Raw genomic sequence first — 11,500 nt, forward strand, 5'->3', positions numbered from 1 at the left:
TTTATTTAATAAAGGCCCTGATGAATGTTTTCTATAAGGCCTGCGCTCACAGACTAACCCCATCACAATAACACTTATGTGGGCATGATTTTATTTAATAAAGGCCCTGGAGGAATGTTTTCTATAAGGCCTGCGCTCACAGACTAACCCCATCACAATAACACTTATTTGGGCATGATTTTATTCTATAAAGGCCCTGGATGAATGTTTTCTATAAGGCCTGCGCCACAGACTAACCCCATCACAATAACACTTATTTGGGCATGATTTTATTTAATAAAGGCCCTGATGAATGTTTTCTATAAGGCCTGCGCTCACAGACTAACCCCATCACAATAACACTTATTTGGGCATGATATTATTTAATAAAGGCCCTGGATGAATGTTTTACAAAGGGCCTGCGCCACAGACTAACCCTACACAGTAACACCTTATTGGGCATGATTTTATTTAATAGAGGCCCTGGATGAATGTTTTCTATAAGGCCTGCGCCACAGACTAACCCCATCACAATAACACTTATTTGGGCATGATTTTATTTAATAAAGGCCCTGATGAATGTTTTCTATAAGGCCTGCGCTCAAAGACTAACCCCATCACAATAACATTTATTTGGGCATGATTTTATTCTATAAAGGCCCTGGATGAATGTTTTCTATAAGGCCTGCGCCACAGACTAACCCCATCACAATAACACTTAATTGGGCATGATTTTATTTAATAAAGGCCCTGGATGAATGTTTTCTATAAGGCCCGCGCCACAGACTAACCCTAACCCTAACCCTAACCCTAACCCCTAGCCCTAACCCTAATCCTAACCCTAACCCTAACCCTAACCCTAACCCTAACCCTAGCCCTAACCCTAACCCTAACCCTAACCCTAACCCTAACCTAACCCTAGCCCCAGCCCTAGCCCTAACCTAACTAACCCTAACCCTAACCCTAACCCTAACCCTAACCCTAACCCTAGCCCTAGCCCCAGCCCTAACCCTAACCCTAACCCTAACCCTAACCCTAACCCTAACCCTAACCCTAACCCTAACCCTAGCCCTAAGCCTAACCCTAACCCTAACCCCTAACCCTAACCCTAACCCTAACCTTATTGGGCATGATTTTACTCTATAAAGGCCCTGGGTGACAGTTTTACACAGGGCCTGGGGTCACAGACTAACCCCATCACAATAGCACTTATTTGGGCATGATTTTATTTAATAAAGGCCCTGATAAATGTTTTCTTTAAGGCCTGCGCCACAGACTAACCCCCATATAATAACACTCTTATGGGCATGATTGTATTTAATAAAGGCCCTGATGACAGTTTTTTTAAGGCCTGCGCCACAGACTAACCCCATCACAATAACACATATTTGGGCATGATTTTATTTAATAAAGGCCCTGGAAAATGTTTTCTATAAGGCCTGCGCCACAGACTAACCCGACACAGTAACGCTTTATTGGGCATGATTTTATTTAATAAAGGCCCTGATAAATGTTTTCTTTAAGGCCTGCGCCACAGACTAACCCTCAAGCATAATAACACTCTTATGGGCATGATTGTATTTAATAAAGGCCCTGATGACAGTTTTTTAAGGCCTGCGCTCACAGACTAACCCCATCACAATAACACATATTTGGGCATGATTTTATTTAATAAAGGCCCTGAAAAAATGTTTTCTATAAGGCCTGCGCCACAGACTAACCCGACACAGTAACTCTTTGTTGGGCATGATTTTACTTAATAAAGGCCCTGGAAAATGTTTTCTATAAGGCCTGCGCCACAGACTAACCCGACACAGTAACGCTTTATTGGGCATGATTGTATTTAAAAAGGCCCTGGAAAAATGGTTTCTATAAGCCCTGCGCTCACTGACTAACCTCTGCATAATAACGCTCTTATGGGCATGATTTTATTTAATAAAGGCCCTGATGACAGTTTTCTTTAAGGCCTGCCCTCACAGACTAACCCACACAGTAACTCTTTATTGGGCGTGATTTTATTTAATAAAGGCCCTGGAAAATGTTTTTCTATAAGGCCTGCGCCACAGACTAACCCACCCATTAACTCTTTATTGGGCATGATTTTATTTAATAAAGGCCCTCGATGAATGTTTTCCATAAGGCCTGCGCCACAGACTAACCCCGGCCACAATAACACAGATTTGGGTATGATTTTATTTATTAAAGGCCCTGATGAATGTTTTCACAAAGGCCTGCGCCACAGACTCGCCTCTGCAGCAGCGACGCAGGGCACGAATTTCAGAGTTTTTAGAGAGAAAAAAAAAAAAAAAAAAAAAAAAAATTAAAGTTGATGTAAAAGTTGTTCTGGTAAACGGCCACCTCCGGGTCGCGGTGAAATTTGAATCGTGCCCGGGAAGAGGCTCTCGGTCGGCCTGACTCGGAGCCTCGGAGGGTATGGAAGTCGGACCTTTCCCCGGTTGACTTAGTGCAATTTTCAAACGAAAATCATCCAGGCGCATATTTCAGCCGATCTCGTCCGGTTAAGTGCGACTTCTCGGACGCTTTCCCACTCGACCCCCGCCACCCTGGAGGAAATTTTTTGCTTTCAAAACCTAAGTCCAGACATCCAGGCGCATATTTCAGCCGATCTCGGCCGGGTTATGTGCGACTTCGACGCTTTCCCACTCGACCCGCCTCCCCTGGAGGAAATTTTTTGCCGCTCAAAACCTAAGTCCACACATCCAGGCGCCGCTACAGCCGATCAAGTCCGGGTTACGTGCGACTTCTCGGACACACACATTTACGAACCCCGTGTCTGGATTTCAATTTTCCAAAGGGCCTGGGCTCACACATTAACCCCAACGCAGTAACACTTTAATGGGCATCGCTTTATTTAATTTTCGCCTGATGAATGTTTTACAAAGGGCCTGCGCCACAGACTAACCCCTACACAGTAACACCTTATTGGGCATGATTTTATTCTATAAAGGCCCTGGATGAATGTTTTCTATAAGGCCTGCGCCACAGACTAACCCCATCACAATAACACTTATTTGGGCATGATTTTATTCTATAAAGGCCCTGGATGAATGTTTTCTATAAGGCCTGCGCTCACAGACTAACCCCATCACAATAACACTTATGTGGGCATGATTTTATTCTATAAAGGCCCTGGATGAATGTTTTCTATATAAGCCCTGCGCCACAGACTAACCCCATCACAATAACACTTATTTGGGCATGATTTTATTTAATAAAGGCCCTGGATGAATGATTTCTATAAGGCCTGTGCTCACAGATTAACCCCATCACATAAACACTTATTTGGGCATGATTTTATTTAATAAAGGCCCTGGATGAATGATTTCTATAAGGCCTGTGCTCACAGATTAACCCCATCACATAAACACTTATTTGGGCATGATTTTATTTAATAAAGGCCCTGGATGAATGATTTCTATAAGGCCTGTGCTCACAGATTAACCCCATCACATAAACACTTTTTGGGCATGATTTTATTTAAAAAGGCCCTGATGAATGTTTTCTATAAGGCCTGCGCCACAGACTAACCCCATCACAATAACACTTATGTGGGCATGATTTTATTTAATAAAGGCCCTGGAGGAATGTTTTCTATAAGGCCTGCGCCACAGACTAACCCCATCACAATAACACTTATTTGGGCATGATTTTATTCTATAAAGGCCCTGGATGAATGTTTTCTATAAGGCCTGCGCCACAGACTAACCCCATCACAATAACACTTATTTGGGCATGATTTTATTTAATAAAGGCCCTGGATGAATGTTTTCTATAAGGCCTGCGCCACAGACTAACCCCATCACAATAACACTTATTTGGGCATGATATTATTTAATAAAGGCCCTGGATGAATGTTTTACAAAGGGCCTGCGCCACAGACTAGCCCTACACAGTAACACCTTATTGGGCATGATTTTATTCTATAAAGGCCCTGGATGAATGATTTCTATAAGGCTCACGCTCACAGACTAACCCCATCACAATAACACTTATTTGGGCATGATTTTATTTAAAAAGGCCCTGATGAATGTTTTCTATAAGGCCTGCGCCACAGACTAACCCCATCACAATAACACTTATTTGGGCATGATATTATTTAATAAAGGCCCTGGATGAATGTTTTACAAAGGGCCTGCGCTCACAGACTAACCCTACACAGTAACACCTTATTGGGCATGATTTTATTTAATAAAGGCCCTGGATGAATGTTTTCTATAAGGCTCACACACACAGACTAACCCCATCACAATAACACTTATGTGGGCATGATTTTATTTATTAAAGGCCCTGATGAATGTTTTCTATAAGGCCTGCGCCAAAGACTAACCCCATCACAATAACATTTATTTGGGCATGATTTTATTCTATAAAGGCCCTGGATGAATTTTTTTCTATAAGGCCTGCGCCACAGACTAACCCCATCACAATAACACTTATTTGGGCATGATATTATTTAATAAAGGCCCTGGATGAATGTTTTACAAAGGGCCTGCGCCACAGACTAACCCTACACAGTAACACCTTATTGGGCATGATTTTATTTAATAGAGGCCCTGGATGAATGTTTTCTATAAGGCCTGCGCCACAGACTAACCCCATCACAATAACACTTATTTGGGCATGATTTTATTTAATAAAGGCCCTGATGAATGTTTTCTATAAGGCCTGCGCCAAAGACTAACCCCATCACAATAACATTTATTTGGGCATGATTTTATTCTATAAAGGCCCTGGATGAATGTTTTCTATAAGGCCTGCGCTCACAGACTAACCCCATCACAATAACACTTATTTGGGCATGATTTTATTTAATAAAGGCCCTGATGAATGTTTTCTATAAGGCCTGCGCCACAGACTAACCCCATCACAATAACACTTAATTGGGCATGATTTTATTTAATAAAGGCCCTGATGAATGTTTTCTATAAGGCCCGTGCACACAGACTAACCCTAACCCTAACCCTAACCCTAACCCTAGCCCTAACCCTAATCCTAACCCCTAACCCTAACCCTAACCCTAACCCTAACCTCTAGCCCTAACCCTAACCCTAACCCTAACCCTAACCCTAACCCTAGCCCTAGCCCTAGCCCTAACCCTAACCCTAACCCTAACCCTAACCCTAACCCTAACCCTAGCCCCAGCCCTAGCCCTAACCCTAACCCTAACCCTAACCCTAACCCTAACCCTAACCCTAGCCCTAAGCCTAACCCTAACCCTAACCCTAACCCTAACCCTAACCCTAACCTTATTGGGCATGATTTTACTCTATAAAGGCCCTGGGTGACAGTTTTACACAGGGCCTGGGGTCACAGACTAACCCCATCACAATAGCACTTATTTGGGCATGATTTTATTTAATAAAGGCCCTGATTGAATGTTTTCTATAAGGCCTGCGCCACAGACTAACCCGACACAGTAACGCTTTATTGGGCATGATTGTATTTAATAAAGGCCCTGATGACAGTTTTCTTTAAGGCCTGCGCCACAGACTAACCCCATCACAATAACACATATTTGGGCATGATTTTATTTAATAAAGGCCCTGGAAAATGTTTTCTATAAGGCCTGCGCCACAGACTAACCCGACACAGTAACGCTTTATTGGGCATGATTTTATTTAATAAAGGCCCTGATAAATGTTTTCTTTAAGGCCTGCGCCACAGACTAACCTCTGCATACAATAACACTCTTATGGGCATGATTGTATTTAATAAAGGCCCTGATGACAGTTTTTTTAAGGCCTGCGCCACAGACTAACCCCATCACAATAACACATATTTGGGCATGATTTTATTTAATAAAGGCCCTGGAAAATGTTTTCTATAAGGCCTGCGCTCACAGACTAACCCGACACAGTAACGCTTTATTGGGCATGATTTTATTTAATAAAGGCCCTGATAAATGTTTTCTTTAAGGCCTGCGCTCACAGACTAACCCCTGCATAATAACACTCTTATGGGCATGATTGTATTTAATAAAGGCCCTGATGACAGTTTTCTTTAAGGCCTGCGCCACAGACTAACCCCATCACAATAACACATATTTGGGCATGATTTTATTTAATAAAGGCCCTGGAAAAATGTTTTCTATAAGGCCTGCGCCACAGACTAACCCGACACAGTAACTCTTTGTTGGGCATGATTTTACTTAATAAAGGCCCTGGAAAATGTTTTCTATAAGGCCTGCGCCACAGACTAACCCGACACAGTAACGCTTTATTGGGCATGATTGTATTTAAAAAGGCCCTGGAAAAATGGTTTCTATAAGCCCTGCGCTCACTGACTAACCCCATACAATAACGCTCTTATGGGCATGATTTTATTTAATAAAGGCCCTGATGACAGTTTTTAAAGGCCTGCCTCACAGACTAACCCGACACAGTAACTCTTTTATTGGGCGTGATTTTATTTAATAAAGGCCCTGGAAAAATGTTTTTCTATAAGGCTCTGCGCTCACAGACTAACCCGACCCATTAACTCTTTATTGGGCATGATTTTATTTAATAAAGGCCTCGATGAATGTTTTCCATAAGGCCTGCGCCACAGACTAACCCCACACAATAACACAGATTTGGGTATGATTTTATTTATTAAAGGCCCTGATGAATGTTTTCTACAAAGGCCTGCGCCACAGACTCGCCTCATAGCAGCGACGCAGGGCACGACTTTCAGAGTTTTTAGAGAAAAAAAAAAAAAAAAAAAAAAAAAATTAAAGTTGATGTAAAAGTTGCTCCTGGTAAACGGCCACCTCCGGGGTCGCGTGAAATTTGAATCGTGCTCGGAAGAGGCCTCTCGGTCGGCCTGACTCGAGCCTCGGAGGGTATGGAAGTCGACCTTTCCCTGGTTGACTTAGTGCAATTTTCAAACGAAAATCATCCAGGCGCATATTTCAGCCGATCTCGTCCGGTTAAGTGCGACTTCTCGACGCTTTCCCACTCGACCCCGCCACCCTGGAGGAAATTTTTTGCTTTCAAAACCTAAGTCCAGACATCCAGGCGCATATTTCAGCCGATCTCGGCCGGGTTATGTGCGACTTCTCGACGCTTTCCCACTCGACCCCGCCTCCTGGAGGAAATTTTTGCCGCTCAAAACCTAAGTCCACACATCCAGGCGCCGCGCACAGCCGATCAAGTCCGGGTTACGTATGCACTTCTCGACACACACATTTACGAACCCCGTGTCTGGATTTCAATTTTCCAAAGGGCCTGGGCTCACACATTAACCCCAACGCAGTAACACTTTAATGGGCATCGCTTTATTTAATTCTCGCCCTGGATGAATGTTTTACAAAGGGCCTGCGCCACAGACTAACCCTACACAGTAACACCTTATTGGGCATGATTTTATTCTATAAAGGCCCTGGATGAATGTTTTCTATAAGGCCTGCGCCACAGACTAACCTCCATCACAATAACACTTATTTGGGCATGATTTTATTCTATAAAGGCCCTGGATGAATGTTTTCTATAAGGCCTGCGCCACAGACTAACCCCATCACAATAACACTTATGTGGGCATGATTTTATTCTATAAAGGCCCTGGATGAATGTTTTCTATATAAGCCCTGCGCTCACAGACTAACCCCATCACAATAACACTTATTTGGGCATGATTTTATTTAATAAAGGCCCTGGATGAATGATTTCTATAAGGCCTGTGCTCACAGATTAACCCCATCACATAAACACTTATTTGGGCATGATTTTATTTAATAAAGGCCCTGGATGAATGATTTCTATAAGGCCTGTGCTCACAGATTAACCCCATCACATAAACACTTATTTGGGCATGATTTTATTTAATAAAGGCCCTGATGAATGATTTCTATAAGGCCTGTGCTCACAGATTAACCCCATCACATAAACACTTTTTTGGGCATGATTTTATTTAAAAAGGCCCTGATGAATGTTTTCTATAAGGCCTGCGCCACAGACTAACCCCATCACAATAACACTTATGTGGGCATGATTTTATTTAATAAAGGCCCTGGAGGAATGTTTTCTATAAGGCCTGCGCTCACAGACTAACCCCATCACAATAACACTTATTTGGGCATGATTTTATTCTATAAAGGCCCTGATGAATGTTTTCTATAAGGCCTGCGCCACAGACTAACCCCATCACAATAACACTTATTTGGGCATGATTTTATTTAATAAAGGCCCTGATGAATGTTTTCTATAAGGCCTGCGCCACAGACTAACCCCATCACAATAACACTTATTTGGGCATGATATTATTTAATAAAGGCCCTGGATGAATGTTTTACAAAGGGCCTGCGCTCACAGACTAGCCCTACACAGTAACACCTTATTGGGCATGATTTTATTCTATAAAGGCCCTGGATGAATGATTTCTATAAGGCTCATACCACAGACTAACCCCATCACAATAACACTTATTTGGGCATGATTTTATTTAAAAAGGCCCTGATGAATGTTTTCTATAAGGCCTGCGCTCACAGACTAACCCCATCACAATAACACTTATTTGGGCATGATATTATTTAATAAAGGCCCTGATGAATGTTTTACAAAGGGCCTGCGCCACAGACTAACCCTACACAGTAACACCTTATTGGGCATGATTTTATTTAATAAAGGCCCTGATGAATGTTTTCTATAAGGCTCACAGGCCACAGACTAACCCCATCACAATAACACTTATGTGGGCATGATTTTATTTATTAAAGGCCCTGATGAATGTTTTCTATAAGGCCTGCGCTCAAAGACTAACCCCATCACAATAACATTTATTTGGGCATGATTTTATTCTATAAAGGCCCTGGATGAATTTTTTCTATAAGGCCTGCGCCACAGACTAACCCCATCACAATAACACTTATTTGGGCATGATATTATTTAATAAAGGCCCTGGATGAATGTTTTACAAAGGGCCTCCTGCGCTCACAGACTAACCCTACACAGTAACACCTTATTGGGCATGATTTTATTTAATAGAGGCCCTGGATGAATGTTTTCTATAAGGCCTGCGCCACAGACTAACCCCATCACAATAACACTTATTTGGGCATGATTTTATTTAATAAAGGCCCTGATGAATGTTTTCTATAAGGCCTGCGCTCAAAGACTAACCCCATCACAATAACATTTATTTGGGCATGATTTTATTCTATAAAGGCCCTGGATGAATGTTTTCTATAAGGCCTGCGCCACAGACTAACCCCATCACAATAACACTTATTTGGGCATGATTTTATTTAATAAAGGCCCTGATGAATGTTTTCTATAAGGCCTGCGCTCACAGACTAACCCCATCACAATAACACTTAATTGGGCATGATTTTATTTAATAAAGGCCCTGGATGAATGTTTTCTATAAGGCCCAAGCACACAGACTAACCCTAACCCTAACCCTAACCCTAACCCTAACCCTAACCCTAATCCTAACCCTAACCCTAACCCTAACCCTAACCCTAACCTTAGCCCTAACCCTAACCCTAACCCTAACCCTAACCCTAACCCTAGCCCTAGCTCCTAGCCCTAACCCTAACCCCTAACCCTAACCCTAACCCTAACCCCTAACCCTAGCCCTAGCCCCTAGCCCCTAACCCTAACCCTAACCCTAACCCTAACCCTAACCCTAACCCTAACCCTAGCCCTAACCCTAACCCTAACCCTAACCCTAACCCTAACCCTAACCCTAACCTTATTGGGCATGATTTTACTCTATAAAGGCCCTGGGTGACAGTTTTACACAGGGCCTGGGGTCACAGACTAACCCCATCACAATAGCACTTATTTGGGCATGATTTTATTTAATAAAGGCCCTGATTGAATGTTTTCTATAAGGCCTGCGCCACAGACTAACCCGACACAGTAACGCTTTATTGGGCATGATTGTATTTAATAAAGGCCCTGATGACAGTTTTCTTTTAAGGCCTGCGCTCACAGACTAACCCCATCACAATAACACATATTTGGGCATGATTTTATTTAATAAAGGCCCTGGAAAATGTTTTCTATAAGGCCTGCGCCACAGACTAACCCGACACAGTAACGCTTTATTGGGCATGATTTTATTTAATAAAGGCCCTGATAAATGTTTTCTTTAAGGCCTGCGCCACAGACTAACCCTGCATAAATAACACTCTTATGGGCATGATTGTATTTAATAAAGGCCCTGATGACAGTTTTCTTTAAGGCCTGCGCTCACAGACTAACCCCATCACAATAACACATATTTGGGCATGATTTTATTTAATAAAGGCCCTGGAAAATGTTTTCTATAAGGCCTGCGCTCACAGACTAACCCGACACAGTAACGCTTTATTGGGCATGATTTTATTTAATAAAGGCCCTGGATAAATGTTTTCTTTAAGGCCTGCGCTCACAGACTAACCTCACATAATAACACTCTTATGGGCATGATTGTATTTAATAAAGGCCCTGATGACAGTTTTCTTAAGGCCTGCGCCACAGACTAACCCCATCACAATAACACATATTTGGGCATGATTGTATTTAAAAAGGCCCTGGAAAAAATGGTTTCTATAAGCCCTGCGCCACTGACTAACCCTCACATAATAACGCTCTTATGGGCATGATTTTATTTAATAAAGGCCCTGATGACAGTTTTTTTAAGGCCTGCGCCACAGACTAACCCGACACATTAACGCTTTATTGGGCATGATTGTATTTAATAAAGGCCCTGGATGAATGTTTTCTATAAGGCCTGCGCCACAGACTAACCCCGACACAGTAACTCTTCATTGGGCATGATTTTATTTAATAAAGGCCCTCGATGAATGTTTTGTATAAGGCCTGCCTCACAGACTAACCCGACACAGTAACTCTTTATTGGGCATGATTTTATTTAATAAAGGCCCTCGATGAATGTTTTTCTATAAGGCCTGCCTCACAGACTAACCCGACACAGTAACGCTTTATTGGGCGTGATTTTATTTAATAAAGGCCCTCGATGAATGTTTTTCTATAAGGCCTGCGCCACAGACTAACCCGACACAGTAACTCTTTATTGGGCGTGATTTTATTTAATAAAGGCCCTGAAAAATGTTTTCTATAAGGCCTGCGCCACAGACTGACCCCGACACAGTAACTCTTATTGGGCATGATTTTATTTAATAAAGGCCTCGATGAATGTTTTCTATAAGGCCTGCGCCACTGACTAACCCCTGCATAATAACACTCTTATGGGCATGATTTTATTTAATTAAGGCCCTGATGACAGTTTTCTTAAGGCCTACCTCACAGACTAACCCGACACAGTAACTCTTTATTGGGCGTGATTTTATTTAATAAAGGCCCTGGAAAATGTTTTTCTATAAGGCCTGCGCTCACAGACTAACCCGACACAGTAACGCTTTATTGGGCGTGATTTTATTTAATAAAGGCCCTGGAAAATGTTTTCTATAAGCACTGCGCCACTGACTAACCTCTCACAATAACACTCTTATGGGCATGATTTTATTTAATAAAGGCCCTGATGACAGTTTTCTTAAGGCCTGCGCCACAGACTA

Source organism: Puntigrus tetrazona, unplaced genomic scaffold (assembly GCF_018831695.1).
Source record: "Puntigrus tetrazona isolate hp1 unplaced genomic scaffold, ASM1883169v1 S000000003, whole genome shotgun sequence".
Taxonomy (NCBI): Eukaryota; Metazoa; Chordata; class Actinopteri; order Cypriniformes; family Cyprinidae; genus Puntigrus; species Puntigrus tetrazona.